The sequence below is a fragment of the Peromyscus maniculatus genome, chromosome X (genome assembly GCF_049852395.1).
Source record: "Peromyscus maniculatus bairdii isolate BWxNUB_F1_BW_parent chromosome X, HU_Pman_BW_mat_3.1, whole genome shotgun sequence".
In the NCBI taxonomy this organism is placed as follows: domain Eukaryota; kingdom Metazoa; phylum Chordata; class Mammalia; order Rodentia; family Cricetidae; genus Peromyscus; species Peromyscus maniculatus.
The window spans coordinates 52,157,872-52,178,552 of NC_134875.1; the positions used below are offsets into that span (position 1 = coordinate 52,157,872).

At 40.3% G+C, this 20,681-nt stretch overlaps 1 long non-coding RNA gene across 1 annotated transcript in view; it reads left to right on the forward strand.

Annotated features, from left to right (window-relative positions):
• The window catches only part of LOC143270737 (uncharacterized), a 60,765-nt gene that overhangs the window by 37,866 nt on the left and 2,218 nt on the right, over positions 1-20,681 (forward strand). The window contains exon 2 of the long non-coding RNA XR_013047974.1: positions 8,868-8,957. This is a non-coding gene — a long non-coding RNA (uncharacterized LOC143270737). The remainder of the gene's footprint in view (positions 1-8,867; positions 8,958-20,681) is intronic.

Consider the following 20,681-nt stretch of genomic DNA (forward strand, 5'->3'; position numbering starts at 1 on the left):
TTTTGGGACGGAGGGAGTTCAGGTTAAACATGGGCAGGGGAGGGGGCAGTGGAGGGAGGGGGAAGACGATGTAATTATATTTTAAATTTAAAAAATTAGCTGGGCGGTGGTGGTGCATGCCTTTAATCCCAGCACTTGGGAGGCAGAGGCAGGCGGATCTCTGTGAGTTCGAGGCCAGCCTGGTCTACAGAGTGAGATCCAGGAAAGGTGCAAAGCTACACAGAGAAACCCTGTCTCAAAAAAAAAATTAAAAATCAGAAAATCATGATGAGTCATTGTTGGGAAATGGAAGAAGAATGATATGACAATAAATGATAAACTTTTGATGCCTGGATAGCTACTGGGCCATTTATTGTATGGGACAGCCATTGTTATATGATTAGTTTATGGAAGTAAAAGTTACATAATTATGGAATTTAAAATTAATCCTCAGTAGCTGGTGATCTGGATACATAACAAAATACAAAGTATTGAGAAATGGTCTACATATACAAGCCCTTCATTATTTTATCTGTGATAGATAAAGCAAAGAAGAGTGTTGATTTAGATCCCAATATTTCACTTAACCCAGACATTACCCAGTTTGATCTGTTGGTTTAGCCTCAGAATTGCTACCAAAGTGGAAATTATATTGGAAAACAGATGACACTCTATGACCTCTGGTCACCAAGAAGGTGCTCCATGTGGTAGGTGGAAGCAAATTCAGGAAACCACGCAAGTGAAATGTTATGATGTTAAATAGTTACTTGCAAATCCAGGAAACCACAGAAATGAAATAATATGATGTTAAATAATTAAATAAATAAATTAATTAAAATAAAATAAATTAAAAAATAAAAATTAAATAAGTAAATCAAAATGTAAATCAAAATCATTAGCTTCCTGATGAACCCTGAGTACAGATGGATTGTGAAAGTTAATAGTCTCCTTCATTTTAAAAATTATAGATCTACTGCTTATGATTGTTTTATTGAAGCAACTGTCCCCTCTTATAACAGGACTGACCCTAACAGGGAAGGTTGTTTTTTTGTTTTGTTTTGTTTTCCAGGGGCCAATTTGCTAAGACCTCTCTGCCCCATGTTACCCCACCATCCTTTGTTGACTCATGTCTGGCTTCAGTCAGACCCTCAGGAAGTACATCCAGTCTGATAGCCAGTCAGGGTCCTACCTGGCCACAAGCAGGAACTGTTCTTGCTATTTTCAGTCAAACAGAACCCTGACACAGCAAACAGACCCCTGACACTGCAACCACAGTTGCTGGCCAGATGTCATGAGCCAATCATAAAATGACTCCTGTACCTATAAGGGCCAGTAACCAATCACTTCAAAGTACACTTAACCACAACTGGAATTCTCCTAATCCTGCTTAAAAGGAGCCTAAAAGCTTCTCTTGGGGCTGCCATTTGCCACTGTGTCAGATGGTTAACAGCTGCATGCTGGAATCTTTTTTTAAATGTTCTTGTTGATTGCATACGTGACTGGTGGTCTTTTACGGGACTTCTTGCAGAACCTAACAGTATATGATCTAAACCTGCATCAGATTCCTTCTGATGGATTAACCAGTTTTGAAGACTGAATAAAAACCACAGTATAGTTCATTTGTCTTGGAAGTAGAAATGAGTCTTTCACCTACTTTAAATGTTAACTGGAGAGACAGGAGATGATTCAGTAGTAAAAATCACTTGTTGCTCTTGCAGAGGATGGTTCAGTTCCCAGCATGCACATGGACACTCACAACCATCTGTAACTCCAATGTAAGGGGATCTGATACACTCTTCTGAGCTCCATGGGCACAAGGCATGCATGCAGGCCAAACATTCATAAACATGAAAAATAAGTTCTAAAAAAGAAGTTAATTGGAAATGCCCATAAAGATGAAGCAGCTGATACATGGAATATAGAATTCATGCTGGATTGGTTTTACAGTGACTAAATCATTCCCCAATTTATACCTCTCGCCAAATGTAGAGTAAATCCTGTCATTTAGGGACACATTTTGCATGGTTATGCCATTCAGTCTTGCAAAGTCAAGCAGTGTTTTAAGACGCTAAATCAAATTTTTCAATTCAGTTTCCTCCAGGGGTTTCACACATGCCACAAAAATGATAATGATTTGCTTAAAAAGTAGAGAAAGATAAAATGGAATTACAAAGAGATTTACTCCAGTAAAGTAGGAATCTTGAAATATTGATTAAGGGATGGATTGAATAAACTAGCACTGATAGGGTTGACACTGTTATATTGAGAGCATATGGGAATGCAATTACTGTTGAAATTAGGGTTGATGTTTTGATGAAAATTGAAATGTTTGGGCAGGTTTTTATGTGAAGATGCTGTATCTTCTTTGTACATATTACTGAAATGAATATTAGGTCTGGTATCAGACACTTTTTAATCTATGTATACAATACACAAAGCCTGCATGAGGAATCCCTGGCTCAGTAACAAAATATGTCAAGTAGGAACCTACAGATTTTACAGTGTCTAGTTAAGATTTCAGTTTAAAGAACTGGTGGAGAAAAATAATTACTTTAATGACATGTAAGAGTACTGCACCAGTAAATTCTTTGTACAGTAGCCCTGTGTGGATAATGACAAGGCAAAAGGCTCATGGAAACTAACAACTAACACTCAAGGCTTAAATTATGTATTAATAGATTATATAAATGATTCTACATATAGCATCATTCTGTTTTTTGTTGTTGTTTTGATTTTGTTTTCCAGACAGGGTTTCTCTGTGTAGCCTTGGCTGTCCTGGAACTCACTCTGTAGACCAGGCTGGCCTCAAACTCACAGAGCTCTGCCTGCCTCTGCCTCCAAAGTGCTAGGATTAAAGGTGTGTGTCACCACTATCCTGAATCATTATTCTGAAAGGATGAAAGTACAAGTAGTTATTCAGTTATAGATCTTGAAAAATTGCACTGTTATTTTTGTTTTTCAAATTTATTCTTTCACATTTTCATTATAAATTCGTATATGTATATGTCTTTGATTGGTTCCCCCCCATGAACAACTGCCCCTCACCCCTCTTGCTTTCCTGCTATAACCATTCATCTTCCCAGGAGGTCCCTTCATACTTTCATGTTTTTGTGATCCACTGAGTTTAATTACACCCATGCTTGTAGGAACATGGGTCAAGGATTATTTGCTTGAGCAAGGGTAATTTAGCAGTGGGTACAGCACTGAGAAATAGGACTTTGTGTCCCCTAGCAGCCATTAATTGCCTATAGCTATTCATGGATGTATGAAACCCTAAAGACCCCCTTCTCCATGATGGAATGTTCATGGGACCTTGTGAGGATTATGTGCAGGTAACCTGTGTTGCTTTGAGTTCATGGGTACAGTAGCTATGTAGTATCCAAAAAATAATTTTTCACACCACTATTTCTGTTTCCCATACCAAGGCTCTTATGTTCTTTGACCTCTCTTCCATGATATTACTTGTGCCTTGAAAAGGTTATATAGGTTCTCTGTTTAGGGCTGAACACTCAACAGTTAGCTAGACTCAGCACTTTCACTAGTTAGGAATCTCAGCATATTTTTCCTTTGTCACTAATCATAAAATAGCTAGCTATCACTTTTCCTTCATGTGGAAAGGATCCCAATTTACAATGAATTGTTTTATTATTTTTCCTCAAGGTTATTCAGACTCATTAACTTATTCACAGTCCAGATAAGATTGATTTGGATTTGATTAAATATAAACTGCAATGATATATTTCATTGAAGATGTCAGAATCCTATGAGCAGATGAAGGGCAAACTACCTGAACCTGTCTAAATGAACTGGTGACACAAATGATTCACAAAGCCTGGTGGAAATATCCAGTAAGTATGCACAAACCTGCCTAGATAATATTTTAGGAATAACATGAATGGTAAGCACAGATGGAGCATTACACTGGAAAATTAAAAATAGAATACTATTGTTGCCTACTCCTAGAAATGACCAACTCACTCTCTTTTTTTAGGTTTTGGAGGATATATATATCATATATGAGGATTCTGTCAACTGTAATCCTAGCTAACCACAAGAAGGCTGTATTTGAATGTAGGCCTGAACAATAATAATCTGTATCTGATTCACAACGTTTGATGGCTAAAATAATTATTTTCAGACCTCTATGAACCACAGTCATGGTTTTGAAAGTATACATGGTTTGCATTTATGCAGGCCAAAGCTAATAGCAAAGACCAAGAAGCATTGCCTAGCAAGGACTAGTAGAATTTTGGAACAGAAATGTTTCCAGACAAAGCAGTATATTATACACTGCTGAGAGAAAATTATCCATATTCAGCATTTAGTAAAGCTTCCACAAAGACTGGGAAACATGACATAATCTTGAAAGTATTATTTACAATATTATGAATAATGTCTTATAAGGAAGGCATTGTTCAGAAGATTTCCATAATACAATGGAGAAACACGCTAATTTATACAGACACATAACTATGGAAGTAATGAAAGGACTTATTATATTTGGGTTTAGATATGTGTACTTTCCCTTTTAGTTCAACTTTGAAATCATCTGAGTATATACAAAACTCTATTGCCACATAGATGCTTCTCTATGCCAAGCTATTAACTTCCTAATAATTAGAGCCTTGGATTATGGGTTATATTTCTAAAGTAGGTAGGGGAACATTCAATTTGGAAGACTAGTGAGCTCTAATTACTGGAACAATAGTTTTTTTAATTAGTTAGAATAAGGTATATATGTGCATATATATACTTTTCAATACACACGTTGTGCAATATTTGTTTAACTATGCAAAGATGTGTTGCATTTGTTTAAATATGTAAAGATGCATTGCATTTGTTTATGTTGCAGAATATTTGTTTATGTGAAGTTGTGTTGCATTTGTTTAATTATGTAAAGATGTGTTGCTGTTTTACCTTGCTTGTCTAAGGCACTTTATTGGTCTAATAAAAAGCTGAATGGTGAATAGTAAGGGAGGAGGTACGGGTGGAACTTCCAGGCAGGGAGATTAAGTAGGAGGAAAAATTGAGGCTCAAGGAAGAAAGAAAAGGAGAGCCAGGGAGACACCAGGGAGATGTCAGGGGCCAGTCAGCCAGACACTGAGGAAGCAGGAAAGTAGGACATACAGAATGAAAGATAAGTTAAAAGCCCTGAGGCAAAACATAGATGGATAGAAACAGGTGAAACTTAGTTAAAAGAGCTAGTGGGACAAGTCTAAGCTAAGGCCAAGCGTTCATAATTAGTAAGTCTCCATGTCTTTATTTGGGAGCTGGTTGGTGGCCCAAAGAAAATTCCAACTACACACACACACACACACACACACACACACACACACACACACACACACACACTGAGGCTCCTACTTACTCTCCCTGCCTGAAAGTCCCTCCTACACCTCCTCCCTCACTATTGGCCATTCAGCTTTTTATTAGACCAATCAGGTGCCTTAGAGAAGCAAGGTAAAACAGCAACGCATCTTTACATAATTAAACAAATGCAACACATCTTTGCATAGGTAAACAAATACTCCACAGCATTTGTGTATTGAAAAGTACATACAGATGCTTCTCAGCAAGTAAAGGAACCTGTTGCCAAGTCCACTGATTTGAGTTTGATCCCTGTGCCCCACATGGTGGAAGGAGAGAGCCAACTCCCTGAAGTTGTCTTCTGGTGTCTGAACAGGTGCCATGGCATGCATTCTTGAATGATTGCTTGAAGAGGCCACCATGGTTCATTGAATTAACACAGATGGGCTGTTGGGATATGAAGATGGGATGATCATTAACATATTTGACTTTCAATTTCAGAGACAAAAAATTTGGGTGAAACTACCTGTGTGTCAGGCAGAGAGGCAAAGATGTTAGGTAGGAATAGAATATCCCTATGGCTCCCCAAACCATGCAATTTATTTCTGAAAAACATAAGTAACACCAGTTTCTGGGAAATCAATACCTTCTGGCTTTTGCAAACACTTACACACAAGCAAGCAAACAACAACAAAAAAACCCAAATCTTAAAAAAAAAAGTGGAAATTTAAGTCATCTGTGATGTTAAAAAGTGGGGATTTTGGACCATTTTTAGACTTATCCTCTAGTTGGGAATGTTTCCCAGAGACCAGTGTGTTAAAGGCTTTATCTCCAGCCAGCAGTATGACTGAGAGGCAGCAGAACCTTTAAGAAGTGAAGCTTAGTGGAAGATTTTAGATCATAGACGTTATATGCTTTCTAAGGGAATTGTGGGGCCCTTGTCTCTTCATCTCCCTTTTTCATTCTGATGATGAGGGAGATGGGATTCCTTAGCCACATACTGCCACTCTGATAGGCTCACAGTAATAGGGCCAAGTGATATCAATAGGAGCTTATAAAAACTGTCAAAATAGAGCTATTTTAAAAAAGTTGATTTCTTTGAGGCATTGTTTGGAATAACAGAGCACCAATTAACACAGTTTGAAGAAAGTAAAGTAAAATATCCATGGGAGGGTTTATTAAAAAGAGGGGCAGAGAGCACAAATATGAACATAAACAGGCATTTTCATATATATATATATATATATATATATATATATATATATATATATATATATATTGCTTTGTGTGGTCATTTGCTGCCTTAGGATTCTGCCAACACGAAGGCTATCACTAGAACTGAACCAATGAATCTTATTATCTAAAAACTGTAAGTTAAACAAACCTCTTTTACTCATAAATTTGTCTGTATCCAGTATTTCATTATAATAATGAAAAGCTAGCTTACTAATGTGGTCAGATTACCCAGAGGGGAATGCCCATCTAGAGATGGCACATTAACCACATCAGACTATTATCCGTATCTCTGGGAGGCTATAAATAGTCCCTGACAGGAGGAGCGCTTACTGTGAGCTGCATCTTGCATGCTCAATGAGTGATGCAAGTTTTCAAAATGCGATATTGATTTTTTCTAATATGTCCTTGGAGACAGCGTGAGGGATGTTGGCATTTTGAAAAAGGTTAATAAGTAGAAACATACATTTTCCCCTCTGTTTTAAAATGTGTTTGTAAACAGAAATAAAGGTGCCCTTTTATTAAATTAAAAATCAGAGCAGAAGATACTACACTGATTTAGACCATTGAGTTATAATTCTTCAGGCCAATGATCAGTCTTTATAACCCATTCGACAGTAGTCAAAGAGAGCAGATCAACTAGTCATATTGTATATTTTTATCATCCTTAGAATAGTGATTTGATAACAAATTTGAATGAGCAAGCAAAACACTTGTTTTCTAAAAAGAGTGAAGATCCACATATGAAAAACTATACCTTCATCAGAGTATATTCACATTTGACATGGGTAGATGCTCAGGTGGGTCTAGGTTATGTAGATTTCTTTGTATTTCTGGAGGATTTGGGAAAGGTTTTTTTTTTTTTTTTTTTTTTTTTTTTTTTTTTTTTTGTGTGTGTGTGTGTGTGTGTGTGTGTGTGTGTGTGTGTGTGTGTGTGTGTGTGTGTGTTTCTGTTTTCATTCCAGTCTGTTTTTTCCCTATCTGTTTCTTTCCGTGGTCCAGAACCGAGGTTGCAGCTGCAATTGCTAGAATGAGGGATATCCCTCAGCAAGAAACTTTAGCTCTATAGACCTTTACAACTCTATGCCAGCATTGTTAAGGACCTCATAAGATAGTTCCCCCCTTCATTCCTTCTGTCAAAAATGAATTTCACAGATAATACAGCTGCATTGCCTATACAGTTACAAATGCCCACTGGTTCTCCCTTTACCTAGGGTTGTTCTATTTCAAAAAATTAATGAGTTTCCCCTCAGATGAAGCTAACTGTTGGTGGTAGAGACGTACTTACTAGAGAAACTGGACCAACATAATGGCTGAAATTAACCTCTTTTTCAAAGGAAAGTATGCAAACCTGACTTGTGTATTGTGGCCCCCACAAAATGGCGATTGAATTGATTCCATGGCTACTGACTGAGGGGAACCCAAGGAATGTGCCAATATTTTATTTTCAAGTAAATTTATTGTAATCAATTCAGGGAGGAATTTCTAGAAAGTACTTCTCACTGGGCCACCAGTTTGTGCAGTGCACTACTTCTGGGTCTAAATGCTAGGTGACTATTAAATTTAGTGATAACATACTCAGAAAGGTACCTGATTATAATGAATGAAATATAATAGTGACATGCCTAATAAGCCAATATTCTAAACCCAAATCTATATAACCTTTGATTGATTGATAAAAAGTTATTAGAAAAAAAACTTACAGTAGATTTCTGTTAGAAATGAAGTAGTCACATGGTAAGTCCAAGTTAACTTAGGGAATGTCTCAACTTGAAAAACTATGTTATGTAAATAACAAAAATAATACTGATATTCATGACCAAATGTACTGGGTCTATGAGCAAACTTTATTATTATTATTATTATCATCATCATCATCATCATCATCATCATCATTATTTAATTTATATCCTGACCACAATTTCTCCTCCCTTCTCTCCTCCATGTTCCTCCCCTCACCTTCCCTCTGTCCCCCCATCCATTCCTCCTCCTTTTCTATTCAGAAAGCAGCAGGTCTCCCATGGATATCAACAAAACATAGCATATCAAGTTGCAGTAAGACTAAACAACTCCCCATGTACTAAGGCTGGGCAAGGTGACCCAGTATGAGGAGTAAGGTTCCAAAAGCTAGCAGAAGAGTTGGAGACAGGCCGCTGTTCCCACTGTTAGAAGTCCTACAAGAAGGCCAACCTACACAACTGTCACATATGTGCAGAGGGCCCAGGTCAGTCCCATGCAGGCTCCCTGGTTGTTGGTTCAGTGAGTCTAGGTTAGTTGGTTCTGTGGGTTTTCTTGTGATGTCCTTGACCTCTCTGACTCCTAAAATCCTTCCTCCTTCTCTTCAGCAGGATTCTCCAAGCTGTGCCTAATGTTTGGCTGTGGATCTCTGCATCTGTTTCCACCAGTTACTGGATAAAGCCTCTCTGATGATAATTGGGGTAGGTACCAATCTATGAGTATAGCAGAATATTATTAGCAATTATTACATTGACTTTTTTGCCAATCATGTTTGGTTCTATCCTGTCTCTGGACTATGCTTCCTCTGGGTCCTGGCACTCCAGGCAGTGTCAGGGGTGGACTCCCTCTCATGGCATGGGTCTCAGGCTGGACCAGTCATTGGTTGGCCACTCTCACAATTACTGCAGCATATCCTGTAGACAGGACAAATTGTAGGTCTAAGGTTATACAGCTGGACTGGTGTCCCAATCCCTCCATTGAAAGTCTTGTCTGGTCACAGGAAATGGCCAGTTCAGGCTACATATTCCCTATTCCTAGGAGTCTTAGCTAAGGTCAACCTTGCAGATTTCAAGAAGTTTCCATTGCACTAGATTTCTACCTTACCCCTAAATGCCCTCTCTTTCAGTACTCTCCCCCTCAAACCTACCCCAACCTGATCCCCCCATTCCCATTCCCATCAACCCCTAGTCCACCTATGAAATCTACTTTATTTCCCCTTCCCAGGGAGATCCAAGTGTCCACCCCCTTGAGCCCTTCTTGTAACTTAGCTTCTCATGGGTCTGCAAATTATTGCATGGTCATTCTTTACTTGACAGCTAATATATACTTATAAGTGAGTATATACCATGTTTGTATTTCTGGGTCTTGGTTACCTCACTCAGAATGATTTCTTTCTAGTCCCATCATCTATTTGCATGTGGATTTCATGATACCATTGTTTTTAACAGCCAAGAAATACTCCATTGTGTAAATGTACCACATTTTCTTTATCCATTCTTCAGTTGAGGAATATTTAGGTTGTTTCCAGATTCTGGCTATTTCAAATAAAGCTGCTATGAACATAATCGAGTAAGTGGACTACTGGCAATGTGCATGGCCTCAGATATGGCTAGGTGTCTTCTGGGGTTCATGTGCTGGCCTGGCTTCTAGTAGGATAAGAGGCTTCTGTCTGATTTTCAGGGAGCTGGCTTGGTCTCTGGTTTTCAAGGATCTGGCCTTGCCTCTGGTGGGGTAGGAGGCTTCTGCCAGAGGTGTGACTATGGACAACCTTTTTTTTCCATTTTTCTTTATTAAGAAATTTTCTACTCACTCTACATACCACCCACAGATAGCACCTCCTCCCACTCCCCAACACTCTCTCCCAAGCCACCCCACATCCCCACATCTCCCAAATCAAGGTCTCCCATGGGGAGTCAGCAGAGCCTGGCACACTGAGCCTGTGCAGGTCCAAGCCCCTTCCTACTGCACCAAGGCTGTGTAAGGTATCACACCATAGGCACTGGATTCCCAAAAGCCTGCCCATGCACCAGGGATGGATCCTGATCTATGGGCAAAATTTTATGTTAAATAGTTATACATAAATTTATCACAGGTTAGAAGTAATACTAAATCTAGGGGGGAAACCAAGAATCAAATTAGAGTATATTAAACATATATTTCCCCTGTAGCATATAATGCTTATTTCTCTTTCTATGCTGTTTCCTCCAATTGTTAATAATACATGCATTAATATAGTTGCTGTATTTGTTACAAAATAGTATACTAAACGTGGGAGTACTGACTTTGTTCTCAGTGGTAATACTGCAAACTCTAGAAAAACATTATTTGCAGCCTTTTTATTGTAGCATCTATATTTATTCATTTTTGTTTCATTTTCACATACAATTTTATTAATTATTTTTAAGATTTTACTTATCTATTCTTCTTTCATACAATACATTCCAACCACAGCCTCCCCTCCTCCCAGTATTGCCCCAACCTCCCCTCTCCTCCAGATCCATTGCTCCTCTATTTCCCTTCTGAAAGGGGCAGGCCTCCCAGTGATAGCAACTGAATGTGGTATAACAAGTTACAATAAGACTAGGCATAAACCCTCATATCAAGGCTGATTCTTTGAGAATTGTGTACAATGTGTTTTGATCATTTTCACTCCCCTTCCCCAACTCTCCCAGATCCACTGTGTTAGGTAGGGTTTTGTTGCTGTGAAAAGACATCATGACCACAGCAGCACTTATAAAGGAAAACATTGGGGCTGGCTTACAGTTCAGAGGTTTAGTGCATTATTTTCATGGTAGGAAGCATGGGGACACACACGCAGTGTGGTAGTGGAAAGTAGCGGAGATTTCTGCATCTTGATCCCCAGGCAGCAGAAGGAGTCTGTAACACTGGACCTCACTTGAGCATCTGAGACCTCAAAGCCTGCCCCCAGTGATACACCTCATACAACAAAGCCACACACTCTCCAACAAGGCCACATCTCCTAATAAGGCCACTCCCTATGGACCAAGCATTCAAACATATGAATTCATGGGGGCCATTCCTATTCAAACACCCTATTCAGACACCCCTTCTTGAAAATAATGTTGTTGTGCCCTGGGTGCAAGACCTCTGAATAGACCACCAGAGACACGAACCACTGAAATGCAAAAGCAAGGTTTATTGAAGCAGTTCAAGCCTCGTGGCGGGACCTCAAGCCATCCAACACAGTAGAGGTTGGAGGAGGTGCCCACCCCTCTGCAAGCTCAGGTTTTAAAGGCAAAAACCATAAGGTTACATCATTTAGGGGCGCTAGTATGGGTACAATTCAGATTGGCTCAGGTTTTAGGGGCTTTCCAGAATTTCTGTGTTATCTTACTTTATAGTTTTTAACCGGTTGTTTGTCAAACTTTATAGACTACCTCCGGCGTTGGGGCATTCTGTGGTTAATCAATTGTTACCAGATAGTCTTTAAAACATCCTGACTTTGTACTTTGACCATCTCCGGTCTTGGGGCATCCTAAGGTTAATCAGTTGCTATCAGATGGCTCTTCAAACATCCTGACTTTGTCCTGGGACCTATGTCAGCAGCTCTGAGAATTTTGAAACTCAGGCCTGACTCAAGCTGGGGTGAGGGGCTTGCTTGAAATGGAGGTGCTTTGGTTCTTCAGATGTCAGTTTAGCAAAATGATAGTAACAGGTTCTTTCTCTGGGGCTTATGACCTGTACAGTAACATATTCTTGGTACAACAATGGTACAGTTTATTTTTCTTAATTAAAACTTCAAAAAAATTATGTATGTGGTATTTTGCCTGCATGTATTATGTGTGTGTGTGCCTAGTCCAAATGTAGATGACAAAAGATATAGGATCCTCTGAAACTGGAGTTTCAGATGTTTGGGAGGCACGATGTGATTGCTGGGCATTTTGTCCAGGACTTCTGGATGACCAGCCAGTGTTTTATGCACAGAGCCATCTCGGCAGACTGCACTTTGATTTGAGCATAAGAATATGAAAAAAAAATACAGAATGATATCCTACTTATAATCATTAATTATCACAAGTGAAGCTATTGTTTTACTATTTCACTGGCCATTAATTTGTTATTTCCCTATTTGGAAATGAGGGGGTACAAAAGGCCTGTGACAAATGTTACATATGCATGTAATTATGAGCAGGCAATTTAAATGCTCCTAATACAGGCTCTGATGCTCCTGTGGTCCAGATGTGGCTCCTGTGACCAGGGATTACCTTCAGATTTTGACCCAGATGCTTATTTTACATCCCAGGTGAACGATGGTGTCCTTTTGTGTCCTCTAACCAAAGCTAGCACCGAGGCAACGTTGACATTTTTGTGTCTCAGAAAAGGAGACTAAGGGATAGAAGAGCTGAAGACCACACTTCACCATTCTCCCTGAAGTAGCCTAGACACGCTTCATCCCCAACTGCCTTTCTAAATTGCTCTCTGGTGGAAAAGGTTACCCAGGGAACTGTAACACTATTTCACACTCAGGAGAGACCAAGAGTCAGGAGGTCAGGGGGGCACACACCTTGTTTTGTACTCACAGACAAAGGTTGCAGCTATTTTAGACTGCATGTACAGATGATGCCGTCCAGGGTGGGGCTTCCTCTGTATCCCAGGAAGAGCATGTTGGAATCTCATGTTTATTAGTTACTTTTCTCACTGATGAGACCAAATACTTGACAAACGGAAAGCCTTAACCATGGAGCCATCTCTCCAGTAATTAGTGAAGAAAGAGATCATAATTTGAAGGAGAATGGGGAGGGGTACATGGGAGGGTTTGGAGGGAGGAAGGGAAGAGAGAAATGTTGCGATTAAATTAAACTCTCCAAAGTAAAGAACAGACTGGAGGGAGGAAAGGTTCATCTTAGCTGAGCTTTATGCATAGTGGCAGTGAGGTCTCAGCAGAAGAGGCTGCAGGTCCATGGTACAACATGGAGGCAGAGACATGCATTTTCCTCTTTTGCTTTTACTCCTCACCCTCTGCCTCCTTACACTCTTCTTTCTCCCTCCTTGTGTATCTTTCACATTTTTGTTTTATTAGACAGGGTCTTAACCTGTAGTCTAGGCTGGCCTATAACTCACTGTGTACCCACAACAATCCTGCCCTCCACTTGATGGCTGATGGAGTGGCTGGCAGGTGTGAGTCAGCAAGCTTTCACAGAGGGCCTGTTGGCCTCTCTATTGTTCTGTAAATGAAAAGGGTAATAAAGGAGCTCATGTCAGCCAGGCTGACAACAAACTCACTATGTGGCAAGGGCTGGCCCTGAGCTCTTCATCCTGCTGCTTTCTTTTCCCAGTTCTTAGAGTGAGCACATGCTTCATGAGGCCATTCTTCTTTCCTTAAGTATGCAGACAGGGACTCCAGCCCATGGTTGGTGCCTTTCACACTGCCAGTTTCTCTTGCCCCCCAATTAAACATCTCTCAGAACGCTCTCCAGACATATCAGTGACTCACTAATGCCCGAGGCAGTTTTTAATTCAATCAAACTGACAATGGGAATTATCCATCCTAGTCATGAAATGAATAACAAGGACAGTTGTCTCTGCTCTTTAAATCGGGGAGAAGAGGCTCTTAACACTATACTGAATAGATCTGTAGATGCTGATGCATGTCTGTGCTGCTGGTCAATGCCATACATTTGCTTCCCAAGACATCTCCCTCTGTCTATCACATGGTTCTCAACCCCTGGGTCTTCACCCCTTTGGGGGTCGCATCTCAGATACCCTGCATTTCAGATATTTACATCAAGATTCATAACAGTAGAAAAATTACAGTTGTGAAGTAGCAACGGAAACAATTTTATGGTCAGGGGTCACTACAACATGAGCAACTGTATTCAAGGATCTCAGCATGAGGGAGCTTGAGAACCAGAGTTATCTTGTGTGTGTGACAGCCTGTGGAGCAGTCTTCCTAGGTGCTGTGGAGACTGTGGCATTGCCTGAGGGAAGGGAAATACTCCAAGAAATGAGACTTGGAGTTGACCTGTCACTGATTTAGAGACTCATCTGTGTTAATTGTCCTGGGAAAGGCAGAACTCAGCATTTGGCTGCTTCCTTGGCACCTGGAGACTTTGACAACTCTAGCTTCTGACATCATGGCATTGGTCTGAAGTGTCCTGAGAGGTCAGAGGGAGCCCACTCACAAGAAAACAAACTTACTTTGTGACACCCCTTGTGCTGATGTTACAAGAATATGTCACTTCCCATTTTATGTCTTATTCAGAGGGCAAACTCCTTTCCCTCATAGCCCCTGGGCTCGGTGATCTGCATCCAGTCCCCCAAGTTCAGATTCTGGCACTTTGTCTGTCACTGCCTTCACTTCCAGAGAGCTGTGTGAGTCACAAGAAAGACCTTTGAATCTGCCTCCCTCCGTGTTAGTGCTGGGAGGATAAAAGTAATAGACCATGGGGAGGGGTTCTCCATCTTGTGACTGGGGACTAAGGGACTATGTCCATCCACTGCCACAGTGATTTATGACGGGATTAGCACAGCCCAGCAGTGAGCAGAGCTAACTTATCTCTGCTGGTTGATGAGTGACTGCCAGGACTTTTCATGACAAGGCAGTCAGAAGGACTGGAGCCTCTGGTTGGCCCCCTGGTAGCAAACAACAGAAGCTTCTTATCACAGGGGTCACTGAGGCATGGACTTCAGGAAATGCCATACATTTTTTATATATCCTTGGCATCCTTGAGTCTGGGTGTTGGCTCTGTCAACCAAGTGTCAGAGCAAAGTTGGGAGCTTGCAAATGGTGAGTGACATCCTCTCCCAACCAAGCAGGGAAAATGTGGAAGCAAATAATTCCCAAGAACGAGTCTGAAGGGCAGTTAGAGCCTATGGACAATCCTAAACCCCTACCATTTTATAGTGTCTGAAAAATTATGTCTCATAAAAAATCTCACAACATCAATACAGCTAGTTTATTCCTGTGTGTGGTGCCTCATGTCTTGATAGATGGCTTGAGTGACTGACAGCTTAATGATGGCTCTGTCCCTGAGAAGAATGGCCTAGATCCCCCAAACTATACTCACAGTGCCCTGCTGCAGGAAAAACACAGCATGCTGGTGTTTATGTGGGCTCTCAATAAGGCTGTGCCCTGAGAAATGAGTCAGCTGTATTTAGAGGAGCAGTGGTTTAAATTATGAATCAATTACCAACCAGCAAGGAGTCGTGATGCTATTGTGTCTGTGTGAGTCTGTTTGGCAATTGACGCATTAGGTTTAGGATGCAGGTGCTTGCTTCTTCCCACTGTGTGGGAGGGAGAGAGTCTGGCAGCTCTTGCTGAGAGCAGCCTGAAGAGGCTGAGTCACCATCAGAGATTTCCCTTGCTTGCTTCTGTGACTTCAGGTGAGAGAACTGCTATGCTCAGGAGCCTTTGAGTGTCTGCTTTCACCAATCAGATGTCTTGGAACTTTTCCAAGTAAGCATCCTTTTCCCACAAGGTTTTTATTTTTTTCTCTAGCCTTTTAAAGATGTATCATGAGACTGTGGTGTACCCAGTGGCAGAATGTTTGCCTACCATGTTGAAGACCCTAGATTCATTCCTCATTAATGAATACTACCGCCAAACTGCATCATATGTCACTGAAATTACAGTAGGCATAATATTCCTTATGACAGGTAAAGAAACACACTCATAATTAGTGTTAGAAAGGAGAAGGTGGCACATTTTTTGGTGGTGCGCCAAGTAGGACTGATTCCTATCTTTAAATGTAAACTTAAAATTTTTTGTGTTTGCAATGAATACCTTTCAGGAAAGGAGATGAAGTGTCACTAGATATACCAAGGACACTGACCCCATATCAGGAATAGTTGGCTAATTGAAAACCAACTTCATGATTTTTTATTTATTTTTTTAAATTTATTTTACATACCAACCACAGATCCCCTTCTCATCCCTCCTGCCACTCTGCCCCTACCTTCCCCCTCCCACCCACTCCCTATCCCCTTCTCCAAAAGGGTAAGGCATCCCATGGGGAGTCAGCAAATCCTGGTACATTCAGCTGATGCTGTATCAAGCCCCTCCCCCATGCATCAAGGCTGAGCAAGGTGTCCCACCATAGGTAATGGGCTCCAGAAAGCCAGCTCATGCACCAGGGATGGATCCTGATCCTATTGCCAGGGCCCCTCAAACAGACCAAGCTACACAACTGTCTCCAGTATGCAGAGGGCCTAGGCTGGATCTCATGCAGGTTTCACAGCTGTCCGTTGAAAGTTCATGAGTTCCAATGAGCTTGGTTCAGTTGTCTCTGTAGATTTCCCCATCTTTATCTTGACACCCCCCCCCTCATATAATCCCTCTTCCCTCTCTTCAACTGGATTCCCAGAGCTCAGCCCCGTGCTTGACTGTGGATCTCTGCACCTGCTTCCATCAGTTACTAGATGAAGGCTCTATGATGACAGTTAGGGTATCCACCAATCTGATTACCAGGGTAGACCAGTTCAGGCACCCTCTCCTCTATTGCTCGTAGTCTAAGGTGGGGTCATCCTTGTGGATTCCTGGGAACTTCCCTCACACCCGGTTTCTCTCTATCCCCATGATGTCTCCCTCTATCAAGATATCTCTTTCATTGCTCTCCCACTCCATCCCTCCCCCATCTGGTTCCCTCCTGTTCTCATCCCTCATCCCCTCCCCTCTACTGCCCCCCATCCCTGTCCCAGTTTACTCATGGATATCTCAAGTGTTTCCCCTTCCAAGATGACTTCATGATTTTTGGATACTTTTAGTTTTCTTTTGTCTTATTGAGTTTCTTTTTAGTTTTTATTTTATTTTAATTTTTTGAGAACAGAGGAAAGCATGAAGTTCTGCATACAGGGAGATGGGCAGCATCTGGGAGGAGTTGGGGTAGGGAAGAATATGATCCTATTATATTGAATAAAACAATTATAAATTAAAGAAAGTATACTAAGTTGACTTAGTGTGTTTAAGAATAGCGTATACGGTTGGGATTATGGTAGGGGGATTAGGGGAAACTGAATGGAGTGTGGATTTGCTACAGCACATCGTATTAGTGCAATATATAATGTACTTTGATCACATTTCTCCATTATACCTTTTTATTCTGTTTCTACTCCCACAAAACCCTTCTTCTTACTCAAACATTCCTTTTCTGTCTCCATGTCTTTTTTGTAGCCTGCTGCATTTGATTTTAATTGCATGAGCACAGGTAGATAAAGGCAACTTAATAGTGACTATACCACCAAGGGATAGGATTCTCTCTTCCCCAGCAGCCATTAACTGCCTGTTGTTCTTCAGGGGTTCGTGAGGCCTCGTGAGGCCCTCCCCTGTCTATGGTGGTATGATGGTGGTTCCACAGCTAAGTGCTACTACTGTGTGTTCCTGGGGGCAGTGGTGTTGCCATATCTGGAATACATTATTTCACAGCACTCCTTCCTGAAACACAGATGGCAATATACTGAGCAGGACTGGAATTTTTGTTTAATGACATAGGGCTTTTAAATATTATCTACCCATGGAGGGTACTTCCCTTCAAAACTATTATTTAAATTATTTTCCTAACTATATCATTGCTGTTTTTAAAAGCCATACATTTTCCGCCAGTTGCTCAACTCTCCAATAATACTAGTAGTTTATGAGGATAAAAACTGAGGGTCACTGAGCTCCAGTACATTTTATTAGAAAAAAAAAAAAAGATGTGACAAGCCAGATAACAGTCTCAGTCCATTCATTTGTTGTCTGATGTTATAAAAGATTGGATGCTTAAAAATTTTGCAAATTTTATTGTTAACTCTCTTTATTTGAACAGTCCCATTATTTTATTTATTGTGCCACAGTATAGCATGGCTTTGGAAAGTAGAGTTCTGTGTGTTTTCTAGTCACTAAAATGGATCTCTCTATGATACTCCTGTGCATGTGGCATTACAGATTTCTTAGAAAAGGCTCTTTTGTGTTAGTTTTTGTGCATGCCACCAGATATTCTTAGTGACAGGATTAAGACTCAATGTCCCTTGTAGTCTGTACTTCAATGATGCTTAATGACAATCAGGTATTAGTGAAGAAGTATCTGAATATATGAATCCAATATTCATCACATATGCTGATGTTGCATCTAGGCTTCCCACATTACCATTTTCCTTTGACTCCTGGATGCTGTAGCAGTTTGTTCACTGATAATGTTATAGGGAAAAGGAATCCTGAAAGGGGGAGAGGAGCAGATCATAGGTCCCTTCCTGCCTCTCTTTGGCTACTGTTGCCATCCCAACAAAGGTGTTCTGCACCAGGGCAGTGCTGTTAGATTGGGGATCAGAAAGATCAGCATTTTGCTTTAACTTTAATAGTATTTGCTGCCTTAAAAATTCTGTATCCAAAGAGTGGCAAAAATTCTTAACATCTTTGTTTTATAAATTTGTGCTTAAATTTTAATTTTTCTGCCATCATTACAGCTCTCCTTACATGAACATGAAGCAGAAACTAACAGAGAAAGGCTGCTTAATGGCTTGCTCCCTCTTATATGCACAGCTACCTTTCTTATACATCCCAAGCCTACCCACTAGGGTTGGCATTTTCCACAGTGGGCTAGGCCTCCAATATCAATCAATCAATCAATCAAGAAAATACCCCCATGGACATGCCCACAGGCCAATCTTTTTTGTATTAATTTATTTTACATCCTGACCAGTTTCCCCTCCCTTCACTCCTCTCATTCCTTCCCCCTTCCTCTCCCAACCCCCAAATCCACTCCTCCTCTATTTCTGTTCAGAAAGGAGCAGGCCTCCCATAGGTCACTCTTATGGAGGTTTCTTTTTCCCAGGTGTGCCCAGCACAACAAACATACTTTGAATAGGCCAATGGACTAAAACACTGAAAATAGAGAGTTACTATTTATTCACTGTCAGATAAGACACTGGAACCATGAACTGCATCCCATCTATTTTGGAAATTGGAGTTGGTATTTTTCTCTCCTATGAGTTCATATATTATTTTATTTTGAGAAGACACTGTAGAGAAGGTTCTTCTTTGTGTAATTAAAGAAATACTCTGACTTTCCATTTGAATGGATTTTTAAGACAAAATAAAATAATATATGGAGAGAAATTAATAACTGAACTTGTTCAGTATTTTTTTTTTTTTGGTTTTTCGAGACAGGGTTTTTCTGTGTAGCTTTGCACCTTTCCTGGAACTCACTTGGTAGCCCAGGCTGGCCTCGAACTCACAGAGATCCGCCTGCCTCTGCCTCCTGAGTGCTGGGATTAAAGGCATGCGCTACCACCTCCCAGCCAGTATTTTTTTTTTTTTGTAACAGAGGAGAGAGAAACTTTTTTTTTGTTTTTTTGTTTTTTGAGACAGGGTTTCTCTGTGTAGCCCTGGTTGTCTTGGAACTCGTTCTCTAGACCAGGCTGGCCTTGAACTCACAGAGATCCCCTTGTCTCTGCCTTCTGAGTGCTGGGATTAAAGGTGTACACCACCACTGTCTGGTTGAGAGAGAAACTCTTAATCATCCCTAACTTAATCGTAGGAGAGTTCCAGTTTATTTTTAAAAAATAGGACAAAGGCATGGACTGTGCATATGTAGAGTTTGATATCATTTGATATCATCATCAAAACTGGTAGAAGAGTGTTTATGTTGCTGGTAAATGCCATGGATCTCCTGGACAGTCATTTTTACCCTAAAAATTAAATTTTCTAATCCCCAACTCTTCCCACTGATATATGTATGAGTTTCATATTAGTTCAACAAAGTGGGGGTGAACTCGACTACAACCAGATATTTTAGACCAGGCAAGTTTTTTTCCATTTAAATGCTAATAATTTTACCTTATTCTTTATTAGCATAGCCAGCAACTTCAGGGAAACTGGAAAAAATATTTTCCTAGATTTAGTAAAGAGAATCATTGTAAGTGATGACATACTCTAAACTTCCCTTTTAAGATCAGAACAAGATGTTGATTTTTTGATCTATGGCATTTAGGGGTGGTATTATTACCTAAAATGTCATATTTCATTTAAACTATTTATATGCATATACACATATACTTAATATATTATATATTACATATTTATGTAAAATAATGTTTACCTATGGTGTTTTCAATAACTTTGTGCTTTTTTCCCTTTCCCCTCTCTATTTCCTTCTTTCAGCACCCTCAGTTGGAGTCCCCCCATTTTTCCCATTTCATTTCTAATAACATCTGTGCCCCACTCTCCTCCTATCTAGAACTTTCCTCCAGGTTCCCTCTTACTTTACTGATTTCTGTGGTTACTTTGGGTTATATAACTACATCTAAAGCTCCAGCACTAGAATCCACAAATTAGAAACCACATCCAGGCTTTGTCTTTCTAGGTCTGGGTTTCGTCACTCAGTGTGGTATTTTCTAGTTTCATCCATTTACCTGCAAATTTTATGATTTATTTTTCTTCACTGCTTAGTAGAATTCAATTGTCTTGGTTGTAGAAGTCTGCTGTGGAT